Source organism: Topomyia yanbarensis, chromosome 3 (assembly GCF_030247195.1).
Source record: "Topomyia yanbarensis strain Yona2022 chromosome 3, ASM3024719v1, whole genome shotgun sequence".
Classification (NCBI taxonomy): Eukaryota; Metazoa; Arthropoda; class Insecta; order Diptera; family Culicidae; genus Topomyia; species Topomyia yanbarensis.
The window spans coordinates 89,629,037-89,651,579 of NC_080672.1; the positions used below are offsets into that span (position 1 = coordinate 89,629,037).

The following is a 22,543-nucleotide window of genomic DNA, read 5'->3' on the forward strand; positions in this document are numbered from 1 at the left end:
CAAAACAAACAAAAACCGCTAAAAGCAAATTAATTTATTTTTCATTTCCAAGGACTTAAAAAAATGTCAAAAATTATATTGTTATGCCTTATGTTTTCAAAAAAAAAAATCCCAACGAACTGGGCTTGGAAGCAGAACAAATAAAAAAAATGGCAGGGATTTAGGGTTCCACCTAAATCAAGGAATTCCCTATCATCTTTTTATTTGTTCTGCTCCCAAGCCCAGTTAGTTGGGCAAATTTGATTCATCTAAAAATATTACTTAAAAATTTTACCAAATTTTGGATTTAAACTGTGAAGTCCCGTTCCAATTAAAGAATGGAATTTTCAGGTCCAGTATTTTAAAGGGGAAATCGAAATAGTAAACTGAAATAAGGTCAAGCCCCTTAAACAGATTCTAAATGCATCTCTCGACATGTATTATTTCCTTATCCTGATATAAGGCTTCTGCTAACAGTCTGTCGTTGCGAATAAACATACAAAATACAAAATACAGAGATCGACAGAGAGAATACGATTCATTTTTAGTATTACCTTTAAATAGTATTAATTTGCATTGAAGTAAAAGCCCGAAGTGCTTATGCTATGTTTGCTAATATATTATTACCGAAAACACGAAAGCCGTGCATTCATACCACTACAATGCAGTCTCTTTCCAGTTATTTTCATAGCTTGCGAATTGCTTCATTCGGAATTCTCGTTCCGGAGATATGGGTTAATGAGTCTCATATAAGCAAATACTATGACAACAGAATAATTCAAACTACCAGAACAAGTACTTAAATTCTCCGAAAAGCAAGTGACCATTGAAAGCTGGTTTTGTGACATGAACATACTTGCAACTATAACTCTCATTTTTTGTGTAAATTAATAAGTTTTAGCCACATTGATCATGTAAAAGGTATCTGGAGAATTTCAGTACAAATCAGTGTCGTTTGTTGCTATACAGTAATGTGCATGGCAAAAATGGAGTCAGATCAACTATCTGTTCAATGCATAAACTCTGATTGTAATCCTTGCTCATTTACTTGTCGAATACGGAGAACTCAAATAAAATGTGTACTGAATTATCCATTACATCTCCACTAAGTGTCACTGGCATTGAACCTTAAATTGAAGCGTTTTCAGCATAAAGCAACTATGGGAAACTGAAACCTATGCTATAAGTTAGAAGAATTACTATACTTGCATCCCCCATCGAGAGGCTCAGGGGGTCTTTGGGCGACTTTTATCCCGGATCTAATTTGTGGATATTTTTGGATTTTGATCGGTTATTTTTCATAAAAGTTCATTCCAAAACAATGAATATGCATTTTTAACACTCAGTATAGAATTGAATTAAATTGGAGTTGAAGTAGTTTTTGATATTTGGTCACATGACTCCCATAGTGCAACGTTTCGAAGAAATATCAGTTCATTTTCAGGGAAAAGCATGGTCTGAACATAAATTAGTTATAATTTTCTCACAATACAAATATTTTGCAAATTTTGTCAGGACTACAAATATTTTATGTTTCAAATAGAATGTAAGCTTACGTTTGTTTTTGCGAAAAACTATTCATGGGGAAACAGCTGATAAAAATAGTTTTAATCTCCTAAACCTACTCAATTACATCGCAAACATCAAATAAGATTGCACATAAACAAATATTTCAATTTAGTTGAAGATCTTATGATTCAATTTAGAAATGAATAGAGGAATATCAGGATAGATGTGAGTCGTGATAGTTGCCATGAACACCAAGGGGAAGAGAGGAAGAAGGGGCGTGTGAGGAATGGTAAATGATGGTTAGTGCTGTGACATAATTTTTCTATTTTAGGCGATATTTGGATTCCTTACATCCTTATTATGAATAATGCAACTGGTAATTTTTACCTGTGTAGCATAAATCATGAACGAGTCAAATTTTCTCTATAATTTAGGGATTCAAAAATACAGTTGCTCTCGGTGATGCTACGAGTATAATATGAATATGGATTATTTTAGAAATCTATTTTCCCACTTCTAGATGGATTACTTGGTGATCAGTAGATTCATATACCACCAAACATTCTCCTCACGACTGAATGCAATGCTCAATCCAACAGATAAATACATCACCGCAGGACAAATGAACATATGAATATTTGAGAAATAGTTTATCTATTATTGAGTTAATTCACCAAATTCTTTCGGAATTGAATTCCTTGATTCCCCGATATTCAAAATCGGTTTTGTTTAACCCCTAAAACACCCGTAAAGCAATACTCTTTATGTAACGATCGCATTTTTAGCTAAAGAAAATTGGTAAATGAGGAATAAAAATATAAAATGTTTTATATCTCTGCCGTTCGTGTATGGATTTACGACGATCTAAGGCTTGTTCGAAAAGTATTTTTATAGAATTCTACTGATCAATACCAGCACAGGTGGGATGCACGACTTCAATTAGAATTTCGTCCCACACTCGGCTAGGAAACTAATAAAACGATCAAAACTCTAAACCATTCCAAAAGCTTTCTAATAGAGTTAAATAACCATATCAGATGTAGTGTGAACCCGTCGATAAGTCATTAATCCCTCATCAACGGTGTATTCGCACAAATGTGCACTGCTGGTGCCATCAAATCCAAACTATTGGCATCCGGGAACACCCTTTATATACTTTAAATGTGTACTCAATCGTATTTTACCTATGAGCTTTAAAATAGATGAATGCATTCGAACTCATTAATCATGCGCTTATCAATTATCAAAAACTCAACAATAAACTACCATTTCCCGTAAAATCCATTTGTCATATCGGCAAATACAATTAATTAACCGTTCCGATGATATCGATAAATCCAGCCTATTGAACCCGGTCCATAAAATACCGTGTCCATGAAGCGCTAGATCGAAATCTGGACCCACATTGACACAGCATCCAGGTAAAAACCGTTTTGATTCTATCTACTATACAAGTAGTCTACCAGTGGTCATCACCCGGTGAAATGATAGGTAACGTCAAAGTCTTGACGTTTTAACATGAATAGAACTGCTTCCCTCGATAATATTACTATCGATCACGATTGTATGAGAAGCGGAGTGTTACTGGTTTATAGTTTCAACGCTCATTGTCAGAAGCTAAAGCACACGAACGAGACAAATGGACCCCAAGGGCAACGATATCATTAGCAAAAATTTGTTCAGTGTTTCTTAATTTACCCCTCTGGATTAGAAAGGGAAACGTAACCTGCCAGATGGAACTCGAACCAGACTGGATGCTGTGCTAGATAAGAGCTGAATCCGAACAGGTGAACCTTTCTACACAGACCTGCTGCTAGCACTAGCGCAAGCACAAGGACACTTGATTCCGGAAATTGCAAAATAACGATTTTTTCCGACTTTCATCCCAATCTGTTGACACGCTATCGATAATTGTCCGGCACCGGTGTGGCCAGCGGGCAGTGCGCGCTGCAAAAAGCTTCCAGTTATGAAATAATTACCATTTTCAATTTTTAGCTCAAGTGAACTGGAAACAGCATCACCTTTCCCCGCTTTTCCGGGTGCGACAGACAAAAGCTGCTTACCATCAGCTAACCAATTTTCCATACCGGCGAACATTATTCACAATGTAGCCATTATAGTGGCAAATTGTGAGTGTGCACGTCAGTTCATTTTACGGTTGTCGATTCTATTTTTTTTATTTCTAACGCACAGTGATTAACTCATTGGAACGTGCCGGCAGCGAATGTCACCCGGATCGCCACCATCACCGGAGTGATTGTGCGTGTGGCGTTATTTATCTACTGTCAAGTTGGCGTACCATTTTGTTACTAATTCAGTTGATGTAATTTTGATCACTCGGACGGGAGAACGTAAAAAAAGTAGTGTTTGAAGTGGACGTGACATTTGTGCCAGAGCCGCCAATAATAGTAATAATAGGATGTGAGTTGTTTATATCCTTTAATCTAATAGAATTGTGTGAAATCAGTTCAAACGAGGTGCGGGATGCTGTGATATGATTTATAACAGCATAAGCTAGGTCTACGGGGTATTGTTGCTGTAGAATATGGGAGTAAGTTCGTAGCCCAGTCATTTCCATGTGCGTTTTAGATTTATATCCTATTACGATTGACGTAGCGTTTAGTCGGGTACATTTTGCATCATGTACATTGAGGGTCATCGGCACGGGCCTTCATGTGATAAAGTCGAAAATAAATATATATAGTCAGAGATTTAAAAAAAATGTTACGTGCTAGTGTATTAATGGTACCCGACCTGCGGAAATAGCATGCTGACTTCACCTTTTGAAACAACTTTAAATAGATTTTAATACGTTGTGAACTGTTGCCTTATAATAATCTCGAATTAACCTTACCGCAGGCGCGCTAATGCACTGTTTGCACACTGCTCTGAAAATCTAGCGAAATCGTTCTAGGCCAGTAGCGGCTGCTCGTTCAGTGAGCCATCCGCGCGACTTCCGATGGGTTAAGGTTTTTTGTTGATCCCAAAGAAGACCCTTAACCCAGCCTAAATTTCTTCGCCCAAACTTCAAATTAATTGGAATTTCTAAAACTAAATAGATAAAAATATTATTTACTGATATATATAGCAGCAACAATTAGAGAACGAGTTTTCCGGAATTTTTGGACTATCTTGTCGATTTCCGTTCCTACACTGAAAATGTAAAAAAAAAAATTTCATGATGTCAGTATATTAAGCTCTGTCGAATTAATATTGATCCAAACTACACTTCAAACCACCACGACTGTACAAACTCCCAGTTATATAGTTAATGCAAAATTAATATCACTAATCATTAAACAACAGAGGAGAGCTTGATTTATTCAGCTGTTCGGGTCTAAACAAACCAAAACACTCCCGGCTACACAAAACGAAAGCATTTGAAGCTGATGCTAATAGGCAATGCCCGCGGACGGTATGGAATTATGAACAATTAGTTGAATGGGGAATTTTCCAGTGGCCTGATTCCAAAAATCACATCAATCCGATCTCATGCTTCTGTCCTTTCATGGGGCAGCTCGCGAGTGAATACCAGCGAAACATTCCTAGTCCTAACAGGCGTGGCTGTACATATAGCGTGTTTATTAGCGCATGATGGAACGAATACCTGTTGTTTGTGTGTACTTGCCATGTTTAACTAATAGAGTAATTTCCATCATTGTGAACGGTTTTAGGGATTTAATAAACCTTTTTCTACTTGTCCATATTTAATCAGTTAGTTATATGGAAAAGGCCGAAAGGGGACCACAACGAACTGAAAAATTAAACAGAAATAGATATTTTTAAATTAGAAGTAGAAAAAGTAAGTGGGCCATTCAACGTTAGATTTACTACCAAAATTTTAATTTTTTCCAATTTTTTTTCTTACATTCTTTAGTTAAAAACCTGTTTTAATCCACCTAGAAGTGCAATTGTGCCTTTCTCATTTCTCTAAACTATGGCACGGAGGCTTTTTATGTTCAACATAATCGTGGAAATGTCCATTACATTCTTAGTACACTTTGCACTTATACACAATGGCATGCCAGCCACGAACTTGATGAGCTACGTGTCGACGGTGAAACACTTGAAACAAAAAAATATCATACTCCATTAGCCTAATCAGCATTAGATCAATGTTATCTCCTTGCAAACTCATTTTGTCATGCAGGGGTGGGTATGTGAGGAGGGCGAAAATCCCATGAACGAACGACTCCCCAGCTTAAATTGGTATGCTTTGTAATATAGTGGTGGTTTAAAGATGATGGGGTTGAAAGGGAGGGGTATGAGGTGGTGGTCTGAGGGGTGATTTAAGGAGATTTTTAAAGGAGGGGCGCGAACAGTAGGGGGGGGGGTGTAACCCCTCTCCGTAAACCATCAACTACGCCCCTGTTAAAATCCAGAAACCCTAAAAGAGTCGAAAAAAAAATTTGGCCGGGATTAGGTTGACATTTTTCAGAGTGATTGCATAACCTTTCTATATGAGAAAGGCAAAAATGTGCCAAAATCCAAAAAAGTGAATCGTAGTCAAATTTTTTTTTCGAGTTTGCATCAAATCTCGACGTTTCATGCACCTTGAACACATTTATCATCAAAAATAAAAATTCTATTTTTAATTTTTCCTATAGTTTTTATGAGAAATTTCTGTGTGGCCGCACTCTGAAACCCGTAATTCCGGAACCAGAATTCCGATCGATCCAAAATTCAATAGCAGCCAATGGGAAGGTTGCACCTTTCATTTGAGACTAAGTTTGGGCAAATCGGTCCAGCCATCTCTGAGAAAAATGAGTGACATTATTTGACACATACGCACATACATACACACACACACACATACACACACACACATACATACATACACACACATACAGACTTTTTCCGATCTCGACGAACTGAGTCGAATGGGATATGACACTCGGCCCTCCGGGCCGGGATTAGGTTGACGTTTTTCAGAGTGATTGCATAACCTTTCTATATGAGAAAGGCAAAAATTGACAGGTATTTTTTGTTTGAGCTGAAATTGATATTCTTTTCAAGTTATTAGTTTAAGAAATGTTTATGAAAAATGAAACTATTTATATAGTTTCATTTTTCATAAACATTTCTTAAACTAATTTTTCAATCACTGATAACTCGGAAGCGATTAGATATATGTAATTTACAAAAATATTTTTTTGTTTTATAATATATAAAATTTGCAATTATTAGAAACAGATTGAATTTTTTTTAAAGTTGTGACAATTTTTTTTACATATTAGTTTCTTTAAATATTAAGAATCTTGTTAAAAAGATTGCGTGAAAATTTGGTAAGGGGTATCAGAACACTTTGCGAGATATTACAATCATAAACTTAAACCAAGACAACTTTACACTAAACGCTTAGTGATAGGCCTATTATAATTGAAATATATCCCAAAAAACTTCGTGTTCTATTCTGAAATTTTCATATAAACATCTTTATATAATTGTGTTATAAAAAAAAATGTTATCCGTGCGACATTTAAAAAAACCTTTCTTCTAACATTTGGATACGACCAAAAAAGTAATAAATTTACAAAATAAGGGTCCTTGTATGTCAGATTCACAACTAAAATTTTAGATCCCTTCATTCATTAGCTAAAAATTCATTCTTCAGCTAAAAATTATTGACAAGAATTTTTTTTTTGCTTTAGCTGAATTTGATTTTTTTTTAAATTATGAGTTTTTGAACTTTATAAAATATTTTTAAATTTTAAATTTTACAAAATTGAATATTTTTCAATCACCGATAACTTATAAACTATTAGATTTGTGAAAAAAGCATTACATAATGAAAGCTATGCTTTCGCATGATGTCACGGTATTTTTTGTAATATTTGTTTTTGTTATGTAACTTATGTATTCTGCAAATGTAAGAAGCAAATAATCTTTCTTAAAAGCTAAGCAAATTTTTTTTTCAACTTTTTCAGATAATTTTTATTTATATCGTGAAGATTGTGTGAAAATTTCAGAATGGAACTCAAAGTATTCTACGAGATATTTCGATTATAAAACGCCTATCACTGGACGTTTTGTGTAAAATTGCCTTCTTTTAAGTTCATAATTGTAATATCTCGTTAAATATTTTTATATCCACTCTTAAATTTTCTCTCAATCTTTCTAACATGGTTCTTAATATTCAAAGAAAATAATAAGTAAAAAAATTGTCCTACTTTAAAAAAAGTCAATTTGTAACAAATTGTTTCTAATAATTCTAAATTTCATAAGTTATACAACAAAAAAAATTGTAATTTTTTTTGGTAAGTTCATTTGAAAACGCATTTTTTATTCAATTTTTTTCCTATATATTAAATTGTTTCTGAGTTATCAGTGATTGAAAAGTGTTCATTTTTATAACCTATAAAATTTCAAAAATTAATAAATTGAAAAAAATACCAAGCAAAAATACGTGCAACCAACAAAAAAAATTGTTTTGCTCAGCCTTTCAGAAAGATTATTAGCTTCTTTGGCAGAATACTTAAGTACATAACAATTTTGAAAGGAATTAAAATTTTTGTTTTAAATCTGACCCAACTGCAGTACACGGTACAAACATTGTTCCAGAAATCGTGAATAAAAATCTATGCATTTTGGAACAATATTGTTTTGAGGAACGAAATCATGATCATGAAAAAAACACGTGTTTTATTTCCAAGTAACGCCTACATAATGCTTTTATTGGTGGAGATATTCGTTTTTTGTTTTGCGAACTTCAGTCACGGTTTCGCCATGAGAATACCAAATCGATTTTCTGTATCTGAACTAGTTCACAACTTTATAAATATTATTAGATTTAAGAACATTATCCAAATTCCGACTCTATGACGTAATTTATTGCATCTTGAGCATGATCTGGTTTTCGTGATTGTGAATTAGTTCAAAAAATCAAAACATATTTTTCATGAATCCTTTCAATTATCGTGAACTAGTTCATGATTCCTAATATATTAGTCACGATTCAATATTCATGCTCGTGATATAATTAACAATAACGTCCATGATTTCTAGTATATCAGTCACATTTCACCTTTCGTGCTCATAAAATATTTCGGAAAATCATGAAATATTTTTCATGTATACATGAAGTAGTTCCTGATTCCTAGTATAATTGTCACAACTGACCATTCATGCTCGTGAAATAGTAAAATCGGAAAATATTATTATGTTTAAATGAACTAATTCGTGATTTCTAGCGAATTAGTTACGACTGACCATTCGTACTCGTGAAATAGTTCACAAAATCAAAGTATCATTCCTGAAAACGTGAATAGATTCATTATTCCTAGTATAATCCATCTTCTATATATATAAAAGTCAATGTTTGTATGTATATGATTTATGGACTCCTAAACGGCTTAACCGATTGCCGTAAAAATTTATACGTAGTAGACATTTGTTATGTAGCGTGTTTGTGTTTTCCTCCTATTTCGTTGAATGTCGCAGCAACGCGCGATGAGTATTAGCTAGTAATTCATAAAATCTTGCGTCTTTTTTGTAAACAACCAATATACATACTCACAAAATTCACTTTGAGAGCAAATTCCGAATGAACTGTTACTTCACCGAGAATGGATGTTAACATTTTATGAAAGTGAAAAAGTTTCTTTTTCGCCTAATGCTGCCATTTATAATCGGCGATTAATAGTTTATCCGGAATTTCCCCTCAAAGTTAATTTTGACAATATGCTTATTGGCCTAATCGTGTTTGTGATACAGTTCACGAAACAAGATACCGCGAATCTGTCACACTTTTATGATTCAGTTAACCCTCGAATGCAAAATATACAGCATATCACGATAAGGTGAAGACAAATTACGAATATCATAAAAAAACTGCTGATATCATGAACATGACCCACATCACTCCACGTGTCAAATTCGAAAATGGGCTCAGGAAAAAACATCACGATAAGGTGCATATAAATTACGAAACTCGTTACTGAGATCCTGAAATCATGAACATAAATTTCTCTACTTGGGACTAAAATATCACGATAACGCGAAAATAAATTACGAGAATCGTGACTAAGATCTTGAAATGATGAACATGAATCACATTACTCGTGACTCAAATATCAAGAATTGTGCCCAAGATCTAGTCAGATGTAGTGATGAACACAAATTTCACAAAATCTTCAAAATCAGTAAACCAAATAAGGAATTAGAAATTAGAATAAACTTGCACGATTTGCACTTTGTCATGTCGTCTCATATAAATTCAAGGCAACAGAAAGGTAGGGAAATGGTAAATGACAACGCAATACAATCACAACATAAAACTGTAAAATGCCTAGATTCTTCGCTCTTGAAGGAATGATTAATCCTACTGATAATGTTTAGAGCTCCTTACCACTCAGAAAACTATGACATAACCTTGAGTTTCAGATCCGGACACGCAATTGTTCTACTGTAGGGTATTTATATATCAAAAGATGTGAGGTTTAGTAATCGGATTCACAAAGATCGCACAAATAATACTCAACACAATGAATATTAGCTATGTGATAATTGTTTCGACTAGAATATAGCAACTGTGGATAAATGCAACAAATTCTTTAACACTTTTGGAGTTTTATTATTGGAGATCTCGTCTAAGCCCCTTGGAGATTCAATCGTTGGAAAACTCTTATAAAATTTAATCGCAAAGCTCACATCGTAGAGGTCTCAGTTAATAAATTCAGGATCGTGCTACGTGACGATAACTAATGATACGTTTAAACGATCAAATATAATCGAACTCGCTTCAAACGAGTCAGTTTGTCAATTCATGCGTAATACTGTCGGAGCAAAGAATTTCAGCTAACACTACTTCCCTGCCAGAACTCTCAAATAATGGGTGATTTCCTGTGTTGGGTATGCTAATTTGTGCTGTCTATGTATACTATAAATTCAGATCCTCTCAAATTGATATCTGAACTGCCCCATATTATGTGATGGGCTTTTTCATCACTGCCGATTCCAAGGTGATACAAACAGTAAATAAAAATTGTATGAACTTTTCCAATGATCTAGTGTATGCTGTAGGTAAACTTGAATGCAACACAAAAATACGTTTAATAGGGTTGCCACCACTCCGGGTTTGACCCGAATACTTCTGGCCTCCGGGTTTTACATCAACTTCCCCCGGTTGGGAAGAAGCTAAATTTCAACTTTTTTGTAATGATTTGATTCTTTGCAAAGTATTTAAAAAATCTAAGTTTACTATTACTCTGGTTCAGATTTATTTTTCCCGACTAACCCTTCGTTTCGAGGTGGCGAACTTGCTGATCTCGTCCGCCAAACAATGAAAATGAAAAACAGATCAAACTTTGATATAAAATAAGGAACTAATCTTTCACTATATACTATAATTTAAATTTTGCATCACACTAAGTCACTCAAAATGGTGAAAAAAGTTGTTTTGCTGCAATTTTATAAAATCCCTTCATTGTTAGTGGGACTTATACGCAGCTGTACAAAGGTATGGTGGATTTGTTCTAATCCACCTGCCTACATTTACATCAAACGAATTCTTCCGGTGTTGTTGCTACTCCTGCAGTGACCTTTAACCCTCCGGAAGTCGCGCAAATGGCCCACTTAACGAGCAGCCGCTGGTGCGCTAAGACGATTCGCTAGATTTTCAGATCAGCGTGCACTCAGTGCACTAGTGCGACTTCCGAAAGGCTAGGGAAGTGACTTTTCCCCTTTGTTGGGACCTCTGGTGATGAATAACCGACACCACATAGTGCTTCCGATGTGATGCCGCTGTCCTACCTCCTTTGCTCTCCTTCTCCTTTTAGTTGTGAAGGAAAGCAAAGCTCGTTCGACTTATCCTCCACAGCGAGAGTAGCTGGTGCTTTTGTTTTCTTGGTACTTAGCCGGGGGAGTGAATTACTACACCTGATTAAACTGGCAAAACCATTCTCAAACGTGAAAAATCTGCAGCTTTATTTTAACGCCATGGAAGAGTGGTACGCACTAAGCTTGCCCAAAACATAACACTCTACGGTGATTGTGAGATACTTTTAGTAATTTTCTATTTTTTGACGCAATACAAAAGGAATGAAAGAGTATATACTTGTTCCTTTTTCACTCATTAGGTAACAAAAAAGTGGTTAAAGTACACCCCCCCCCCCAGGTCAGCGAAAATTTCCTGGTCTAAGCCTCTCCAAAGGCTTCAACACTAACTTTTAAACAGTTTAATATATCTCCAAAATATTTATTTATAGCAACCATCATTTGTGGGATCAAGTCAAAGCAATAAATATTAACGTTAAGCTTAATTGTTGACATGTTTAAAAACCTATAAAAAGGTGAAAGGATTTAAGTGTTTTTTAAAATACTTCACAACAAATTCTTTGTTTATAAATTCATTTCAATTTACAAGCTCTGCATAACTTCCAACAGCTGTTGACATACCAAAACTTGTTTATAATACCCTTATTATAATACGCTTATAATACTTAGATGGCGATATCTCAAGTTTTCTAACTTAATGCAATTTTAGGACAGCCTAGTGTAGAAAAGAGGCAACAAAACAGCAGAGATACATTATGAAGAGCGACTAAAATGTTGCGACTGGTTGCATGTTTACAGTCCTCATGCGAATGTAGTCTCAAAGAGCAATGATGGTGGAATACGTAACGAAACTCAGGGTGGCCAAATTGAATTCTTTAAAATCAGTAGACTCACCAAAAGTGTACCGGTAGTTATCGGTAGGCAGCATTTTTGTTCCTAATAAAATAAAATCCAAGCTCATGTTAAAAAATTAAATAGCCATAACTTTGAAAATAATTCGAATTTCATGAACCCACAAAAAAAATTTTACAGGAAAGCTAGACCAACGCAAAATCATGTACATTCTTGGGAGATTTTGACTCAGTTATATACGTCCAATCCAGTACCAAATTGGAGCTAGCTGGACACAAAAAAAACAAAAAGTCACACCGGTGTTGCGTAAATGCTAAACAACTACCTAGCACCGAGTGATGTCTCGATAGTAAGTACAGAGGTTCTGTTTACCGACGAGCAATGTGAACCGAAACGGTCTTTTGATAAAAGAACCAAACACTCGGTACTAAGCAAAATTCACAAACGGGAAAAATATTTTCTTTTACATAAATACAGACATTTTTCTTCCAACCTTTATCCATCCAAATTTGTTTCAGATAAAAATGCGGGCCCCCAAAAAGGATCCGGGACAATAACTCTCGCTGATCCCCTCTCGTTGGGCCTGGTGTTAAAAACCTTGGCATTATTCTGAATCGTGAAATGTATTTCATTTCAGACTCCACTATGACGATATTCTGTCAAAAGCCAACCGACAATTGGATTTCATCTTTGAAATCACTAACGCTTCCAGCCTCGGTTACACTTCTAACGCCCTGATACCTTTTGAAACTGTTCCACCAACCGCACATTTAGTCGAATTTGATTTGTTTAAAGTCAGTCGCAACCATACAATTCTCGAAGTAGAGGCACGTTTCACTTCTGTAGTTTGCTGCTTTCACTGCGTAACCGAAGGAACGATACTGTACTGTCAGTGCAGTGGATAATCAACAAAGTATATACATTGATTACTTGCTTTATTGATATCTACAAAAGAGTAAATTTTTGCTACTGATCTGGGCCAGACAAGCAGGTAGACTGAAGCATAGCTTACCAATTAAAGTATCTTTTTAACATTTTATTTCGTCTGATATTATTTAAATTTTTTTTGACAGACATGCTCCAGTACTGATTTTTTACTGGTTCTACCGGCACTGCGGGCTTCAATACCGTAGAACCGGTATTCGCCAACAAAGGTTGGTACTAGGAACCCTAATTTATTCCATGACCAATATACAAATATTCAAATGAGGGAAAAAGCAATGAAGCGCAATGCGCTTGCTTCCTGAATTATTGAACCATGCTTTTGTCAAGCTCCAAATAACTGTTGAAAATGAGAAACAGCTAAAGCAAACGTCGTTTTGTGGTCAACAAGGTGGGCGAGGTAGCTGTCCAGAATCTGATGTATGAAGTTGAATTTCGTATTCGATAAATCGAAAGTTTGGCGGAACATTTTTTCTCTATATTATACTAATTAAATTTTAATAAGTTAATTAACATGCATTATTGTTTATTCAAATTCCGATCGTGAAAGCCTTAATATTACCATTAGCGTGAGTAACTCGAACAGCACAGATATCGGGAGTTGCAAGCTGAGATACGCGGCAAGAGCTACAATGCACGCACGAGGCATTCCACGAGAATTCCTCACGACCTAAATGGTGTAAGTAACGAGAAGTGTGCTCAATATCTTTACAATGTGCAAGATAGGGATGCAAACCTTCCAGATTTATCTGGATTCTTCTAGGTTTTGAAGCGTTGTCCAGACATAGAGATTTATTTTTATCTGATCCAGATTTCAGAGAATTTGTCGGGTTTTATCCAGACAATTTGAAAAATAACAGGTACAGCTCATAGACGAGCAATGAAGCATTTTCAAAAAAATTGGGCCATCCAGACAACTCCAGACATTTTTTAAAAAAATTTATAGATTTTTTGGAAATACACTTGGAATCCCTTCTTTTATAAATGTCCAATTTTTAAAGCATAACCTACTTGCGTAGATTGACTGGATGAATTGATAGTTGTTATTATTACTGGATAGTGACGGGTACCACCAGAGACTAGGATAGCGGATATCCTGCAATGATCTCAAAGGAATGGCACGTGACTTTGTAAGTTTTTTCACGATGGCACCAGTTTTGCTTTCTGTAATCTTCTGAAAGTAAAGTAATGATAATCATGACGCAAAATAAGATAAGTTCGACATTCAATGATTATCTATCGGCGGAATGCGATTGGAATCGTTTTGTTCCAAAACAACGGAGATTTTTCAGTACTTTTATTGCTGCTCTCAGGAATTCGTTATGTCAATAGTAAACAATAACTCAAACACTAGATTGAAATTTTTAAAAGCTTTTTGTGCCAAGGACTGAGTTAAATGACATATCGAGGTACCAAGGTAACTCATTCTATTATACCGAGAACAATAACTTATCAGGGTTTTGTTCGGCAGTTGAGAGTCTCTGGTGCTACTATACCAGTTGTCGAATTGGGAACTACAAGTGAGTCAAATATTGACTCACTTGTAAACTTGAAATAACTTGAAATATTGAATTCACTCCACTACTCCCCAGTCTGCGTTCATGATTTATCATCCTGCAAACTCGCTCCGAATAATTCTTCACTGGTTGATAAAATCGTAATGAACACAACGTGACTTAACTAGACTGCTCGGAATATGAAAGTGGTACTGAATATCATCTTTCCTAGATGTCCGAGCATTCTCAATCTTCACATTAAATGAATTAAGACCGTATTCGAAGACATTCAAAATACAAGCTCGAGCATAAAATTTACTCGACCATGAAAGCAAATTTTAAATCTCGTTCTGATCAATTTGCATGGATACTTAAGATCTGGCAAGGGATTTGCTGCAGCGGAAAAAAAATCTTATACTTTGTCATAAGTAATGGAAACAGCCAAGTAACATGTTTGGTTATGCTATTAGTTATGGTTTGAGACCTATGGTATGACGGTAGGAAGTATCAAGCACCGGTTTCGTAAATCAGTCAGATGTGCGACTCCCGACCAGGAAAAATTCTCAGCGCTACTAGGTTCGTGACAATTTCTTTTTTTTTCTCCTAAGGGTAAACTTTACTACTACGTTCATTATTCAAGTGTCTTCTGTGTGAGTCAAACCATCCATGATATTAAATAGGAGAGGGTGTTCCTTTGGAAGAGACCTCATTATGCTATTTAGCAGATTTGTATCAATAAGACCCCAATCAGCAATATTATTGCAGCACATATAAACAAATACCCATTTTGGAAGCTCTATGTATAATGTAATTGAATCCCTCAAAAATGTACAGCTGTTTGTCGGTTTCAACTTTTGACTAGAAACTCAAATACAGAAATGTAGGAATATGGCGCACATGCGACCAACAATTTCGTGACATGCATATTCTTTCAAACACAAATATTAACTCTACCGGTCCTATCATATATATTAAAAACAATCCCTGATTAGATAAACGACTAGCACAGCCGAAAACATTCCCATACCGATACCCAGCTCACATACGTTCCCCCAGACCCCATCGTGTGCACCCCAACAACCCAACGATATCGAAACTTTGAACCCAGCCCCATCCCCTCCCATTCCTAATCCGTCGCTTTTCGGAGCACAACAAACAAGTGCCAACTCAAAATTAACAACCCCCAGTTCATTATCGTACACTTCATAAGAAGTTCCCCGGAACCGGGCTCCCAAAGACCGGAAAGAAAAATCGCAGCCAAAACTTTTACTTTCCGCTTGGTCGGAGCAGGGTTCCAGCACTCAGGCAGCAGTAGGAGCAGTGCACGGGTAAGTCCTCACAGGGTATGGCCAGGCAGGATGTTGGCAGAATCTTTTACGGGATCGGATGACAACTTAGGCCCCAGGGGGATGAGGGGGGGGGTCCCTCGCTTGAAATTGAGAAAATTAAATACGGTTTCTACAATCACACGCACCCGGCACACCGGGAGGAGGAAATTAGGGGAAAAGTCCTCTACTTACATTTGATTTATGGAAATTAATCCTTCTCGCTGTCTGGTTCACTGCACACCGGCTTTTTCAGCGCGAAATCTCCTTTCCTCCGGAACAGGGAACAGACACTACACTCACTTTTTCCCGGTAGATCGTCGAGTCGAGTCAGACAAACACACAGAACTTCCTAAAGTGGGTGGTGAACTGGGCGACAATTGTTATTTTCGGGTATTACGTCTGTATGCAGCAAACGGATTAGGTTTCGTGGGGATAGGTTTTTTCTACGGTAATTCTCCCTTTGCTCACTTATATGGATCTAGGTTCGGACAGGATAAAGTGGGTTCTGTCGCCGGTTTTGGTCCTATCGCCTTCACCAGGTACGCTTTCCCAAGCACTAATTATGAATCCTATTAGCGTGAATGGAACACCAGTAGCACGCGTCCGGCTTGTAACTGGAAAAAAACCTTAACGGGTTGTTTTTCGTGGGCTTTTATCGCTGAATTAAATCAGGGATTTGTGCCGGATTTTAACTCATGAATATTCGGGATACCACTAATAATCAATCACATTTGCTGCTTTGCAGCATTTTCAACACAGTGGTTGATTTTCTCTCACACGCACTTGTATTGCATAAAGCGATCACTAATTTTCAATCAAAACATCACTGACGCAACATCTAATAGCCAATTGATAGACACATTCCATTGAACTGACAGATGAATAATTAGGTTTCAATCACTGGATATAACTACTTTCAGCAACACTGACCTTGACTAATGCAGCAACTCTCTAAATTGCCGAATTCCGAGAAAAAACACAGACACACTTTCTTAACCAGCAAACTCCAATGTCACAAATCAACTTTTCAACTCTGCACTCACGTAATTTAATCAGCGCCGTGACTCACTTGATTGAACTCTTATCTTCCCGGGAGAGACGTACACACATGCATCGTCATATAAATTGATTATCCCCCAAACACTTCGATCGTTTTTATTTTTTTGGTTTCACTCCAAACAACTATCCGGCACCGTTCCGAGTTTTTATTTTATTTTATTATTATTATCAGATGGTGCACTTTCAACCGATTATTTGCCTTCCACTGATCACGTCACTCGTTTCGGAACGCGAACGCATGGAACAAAAACACGCGAACTATCGAACACGCTGATGCGCGAAGCCAAAACCGTCGAACGCCGCACGGACAGAAAACACTCACGATATAGGTCCCACTGTACCACATTGAACGGAGGACGAATCTCTACTGAGGAGCGTGTTCCAGCTTGGTTGTGTGCTGGCGATGATGGTCGGGCATAAAGCAAAACAACACACCGATCACCGACAGGCGACATACAGCGGCGTGCATACCTACAGCCAAGCTAGAAGCTGCTAGCTCAACGAAGGACAGGTTTCTTCGCAGTCGTTTCACGCGGATGAGGCGATACGGCGAGAGGAGGCCCGGCTGTTCGGTTCATGGTGGATGCGATAAGCGAACGGTTCGCTTTCGCGTACGGTGAAACGTGAGTGGCGAAATGATGCATTCGGGTGCATCGGTGAGAAAATTAGGTATGGGAGAGAGAGCAGCTGGGGGTTGAGTTATTTTTCTGGTTGATGCGAGTTAAACGTGCACAGAGAGACTACAGGTGTCGAGGTTCTCTCCATGATTGGTCGATTTTTGCGGCCGATATGACGCAAAACTTTGAAGAAAAGAGCACAAACTAAGTACAGAGAAGAAGAGAACACAACTGGAGCGGGCGAATCCGCTCTTGAGCAGAATGGGCGAGTTGATCTGATCTTGCTCACCGGTGAGTGCTAGTCACTGGTGAGAAGGGGAAAACAAAAACAAACTGAAACTTAACGAAACGAGATGCTTTTATGCTCCCGCTCGCGTAATGAGGGTCTGACGCTCTTGTTTTTTTAACTTCTCTGATCATAATAAACGGATTGAAATATTTCAATAACATCCTTCCCACTCTCTTTCAATGGTAGAAAATTGACGCAACTTGATACCAGTTTGGCATGAGTAGCATTAACCAGGATATCGGTGGCCGAAGGTATCGAATATCACGCAGTAGAAAAAGTGTTTGGATAAGAATTAACCGCATTCGATTCAAAATATTTTATAATACTTTCTTTTTATATTAAGGTCACTGATCTTCTTCACAATCACGCATGGCTAATTTTTTATTAAAGTGGAAATTAAATTCCAATAAAGTCATGTGCCATCACTTAAAATACTTGGCATATGCAGAAGTGCGGGGTGAAACGGTCAAAAATTGGTCAAACATAATTTAACGTACGCTGGATATGTTGTTATATGAATATACAACGGTAAAAAGCCTATTTTGGCCCTATTTTCTATTTCATTGATACTCGACCTACAATTGATGAAACGCATTTAAATTGACATCAACATCTTCCCTTTAACGATTATCCAAGATTGTTCAATGTGGCGTAACTCTTAATAGTTCGGAGGATTTTTGTTCTTCGGTACGACTTTCCGAAACATGATCATTTCCGGTAGCTGAAATATGGCCATTTTCGTTAGCTACGTAATACTTTCTAGTTTCTCGAAATCCGCCTAGAATACACTCGTTACACACATACCTGCGAAGACAAAAACAGTAAAACTAGTTTTGCATGGGATTTCCCTTATACTTCCCCTAACATAACCCTCGTGCTCATTACAATACACAAGTTCATTCGTCATTTACTACAACGAAGTCTTTTCGTGCCTTGTAAACAGATGGTTTCGTTCATTTCACGAACTAAAAAATGGCCACTTGATGAACGAAAGTTTTCGTAACTATACATATTTAATGTACATTGCACTAAAGTTATCGTTGATATTGCAGTTATTTTTTGCGAATGGAACGAAATATTTCGTTATTTTAATAAATATTTGTAAATAGCACGAATGATTTCGTAAGTTTCACGAATTCATTTTCGTTCAACGAACAAAAGTTTACGTAGGTAATTATACATTTTTTTATCCGATCTTTTCATTTAAATTTTTTTTTATTTCAGACTGCTCACCGCTATTAAGTACTAGAATTACTGTTGTATTTTTTATTCGTGACATTTAAAAAAAATGTTTACGAAAGTTGAATTCACTCTTGTTTATGTGAATAAATATTGTGAGAAGATTTTGGTAAAAACTTCTATCCGGCGACTGACATCTCTAGAAGTATTTCGCAAAAAATTGACACACAGGGTTTCTGTTCGCATGTCGTAAGAGGCGACTAAAACAGCTGTGACTGTGGTCCAGAGGCTGAAAACAGTCTATTATCTTTCTCCGGACAAAACCAGGGTAGAGGTCGTGATGGATCCGGACAGTTGAAGTATCTCAGTAAAGATAGATCCACTAGGTACAAGATCCCGCGTCGTAAAATGCGACTGAAAAAATGGGTTTCTCAAATGTTAACCGTTATGTGTCCTACAAAAAACACTTTTAACAGGCCAACGCCACTATGGGGAGGCATGTGGCCAAAAATCGAAAATTACATCAACTCCAATTTAAACTAATTCTATACTGAATGTTTATATATACTCTAGCTAAGAAATTCCCAGAGTATCTCAGAAATATATATGACTTAACTCTGTATATGGGTGTCTAAAGGTAAAAAATTTGAAAAATAGAAATATCACGTGCGTTTTTTCAACTGTTCGTATCTTTGCTGAATTTTGAATGAAACATATGTTCAAATATGCCATTTTAAAGCTAAGAATGCCAGCTTTGTGATTATATTCTTGAAAATGCGTATATATTGCATTGGTATGGAGTTATATGAAAAATAACGATTCAAAGTCCTAAAATATCCACAAATTGGATCCGGGAAAAAAAGTCCCCCAATGTCCCCCGGAATTCTCAATGGGGGATGCAAGGATAATGCATCTTCTAACTTATAGCGAAGATTTTAGTTGCCCGAATTTGCCCTAAACTGAGAACGCATCACTTGAAGTTTTAAAGGCAGTCTCAACTAGTCGACCAGAAAAGGGTACTTCAGTATATGTTTCGGTTGAGTGCTTCATATTCCACAACGAAATGAACGTGGACTACAATTTTTATTGAAAAGATAATTTATCTGACTACATTTTTGCTATTCAAGATTACTGTGTAGCAATAAATGGTACTGAGTTGTACTGGAATTTCCAACTTACCGTTAACGCGATCAATATAACCAAATATTTGAAATTTTTAAATAACCAAATATTTGAAATTTTGTAAATTCAAAAATGTTCATGCTTATAATAATGAGCCCCGGAATCGTCAAAAGCAGGTTTTGTGGCCAAGAATTTTTTTATGGTCACTCGTAATATAGAATATGTATTTCAATACCTATTCTAATAGTTTTAACTATTTCGTTTTCGTGATATTGGTTTATATAGGATTCATTATGCTATATCTCCGGAACAAGAGTTCCAAATGAAACAACAATTAATCGCAAGCTATAAATATGAAAAAGATATATTGGCATAGCAATCAACTGAAAGAGCGACATTTCTTTTAAAGCTCATTGGTCATTTCAACATTGAAATAATCACTAAATAGCCTATGCACTTCAAACTACTTTCTATTTACTTCTATTCAATGAATAAATTGAAATATTTATGTCTCTTTTGCGACATGCATTCTCTCTCCGTTACTATTGGTTTGAAGGTTAGAAAGCACATTTTATCTGAGTTTTTATTTTTTTCACTTTTTGAGTTTTTCGTAATACTTTGAAGCCAAAGTCCCATTTTCTCTAAAAAAAACTACTACTGATTTTTTGTAAAAATAGTTGTAATAATAATTTTATAAAAAGGTCTTGTAGTAACCAAGAGAATGATGTGAAGAAGAACTGTGAAAAATTTCGAACCGATTGGCCCAGTAGATTTTTAGTTATGATGCACATCGCATTTTTTCGAGGTGCCTTCGGAAATTCACTGTCACTTGACCAATGAAAATTTACGAAAATATTGTTCAAATACTGCATCATTATATGGAAAGTGATTGAATTGACTAAAACTCTGCCTCTTTTTTATTTGTTACTATGTTTTAATTGCCTTCTTTTTTATTTGTTTGAAAAAAAATTACTTTGAATACTTTACACCAACCCCCCCCTCCCCCTCCTGCTCCCCCTTAAGGTTTTTAAACCTGGATACGTCCATTATGAGTTTCGTTCATTATTAACAACTCAAACAAGCTTTTCGCGAAAGAATATGAGACAAAAATTTTTTTGGCCACCTGTTTGTATGGAACCTTCCCATAGTGCAACGATCGTACCCGGATACCCATAAATAGAAATGCTCATAACTATGGCTTCATACAACCAATTTGGACACTTTTAGATGTTTTGGACTCAGGAACTCGTTCACTTTTTGATTCTGTAAAATTTAACAGGATAAATGGATCTGGTATTCTTGGTATTCCGGATTTTCCGGAGTAATGTTTAAGTACTAGGGCATGATTTGTGAATTTTATTAATGTCCTAGCAATATGAGTATCAAAACTCTTCAAAAAGTCTCGGAAGTGTGTTATTTGTTATTATGGGACCCTAAGGTAGTTTGAAAAATGGAATTCGAATGGAATGGCCACTCACGGCCCCGTGGAAACCTGCTCCGGAATGTCCGTTCCGGGGTCAAATTACCAAATGATTTCAAAACCATGAGATATGCCCTAGTAACAATTCAGGTTTTATGGTAGTTCTATATCCACTCATAAAACATAGATTGCACTTGTAGCATGCTATAAAACTTCAATTGTTACTTGGGTAGCCTACTAATGCAATTCCAAGAATTTTGATACCCATATTGCTAGTATTCCATTGAAATTCACAAATAGTATCCCAGCACTGGAACATGCTTCCGAAAATCTGGATTCCCGGGACCCAAATGAAGTAATCCGATTCATTTTTACCAAGTCTAAAAGTGGATGAGTTCCCGAATCCAAAACAGCAAAAAGTATCAAAATTAGTTGGAAATTACATTAGTTATTGGTATTTTACTTTTGTGGGTACCCAGGAATCCACGCTGGCCTGTTACGTAGTAAAATAATACAGGAGCCCCTCCTCATCCCCCCTCTTACTATATCAACAATATTATTAACTGAAAAGCTTGACTTAGTGAAGTTCTAAGATGTCACAAAGTTTAAATTTCCAGCTATGGATAAAATATGGGAATTTCATTAATTGAAACCTAAAAAGGTACCGCGTCGGACACATAACGGTTAAGCGAATCTCTGACATAGTGGACGTTTGATTCTTTGCTAATCGTGGGATTCAAATGATGGTCATGTCCCTAATATCGATTTTTGGATTCGCTGTAGGAGATAATAAGCCATGTCTGGTATCTTCTAGTTGCTGAACAACAAATGCTGATGATGAAATGTGTAGTGCTGTGTTCGAGTATGCTTAGAGTAGTACAAATTAATCTCTCCCGTCTTATGCAGGAAGGAAATGCTTCCATAACTTTGATTTAAGAATCGTGTTTCCATAAACGAAACTTCTATGTTGGAAAGCT

The 22,543-nt window shown here is 36.3% G+C and overlaps 1 protein-coding gene across 3 annotated transcripts in view; it reads right to left on the reverse strand.

Moving 5' to 3' along the window:
- LOC131692650 (leucine-rich repeat neuronal protein 3) overlaps window positions 1-17,324 on the reverse strand; it is an 816,296-nt gene extending 798,972 nt beyond the window's left edge. For all 3 annotated transcript variants that reach the window (XM_058979812.1, XM_058979809.1, XM_058979811.1), the window contains exon 1: window positions 16,073-17,324. The gene's annotated coding sequence lies outside the window, so the exon portion shown is untranslated. The remainder of the gene's footprint in view (window positions 1-16,072) is intronic.
- Between the last annotated feature and the right edge of the window lie 5,219 nt (window positions 17,325-22,543).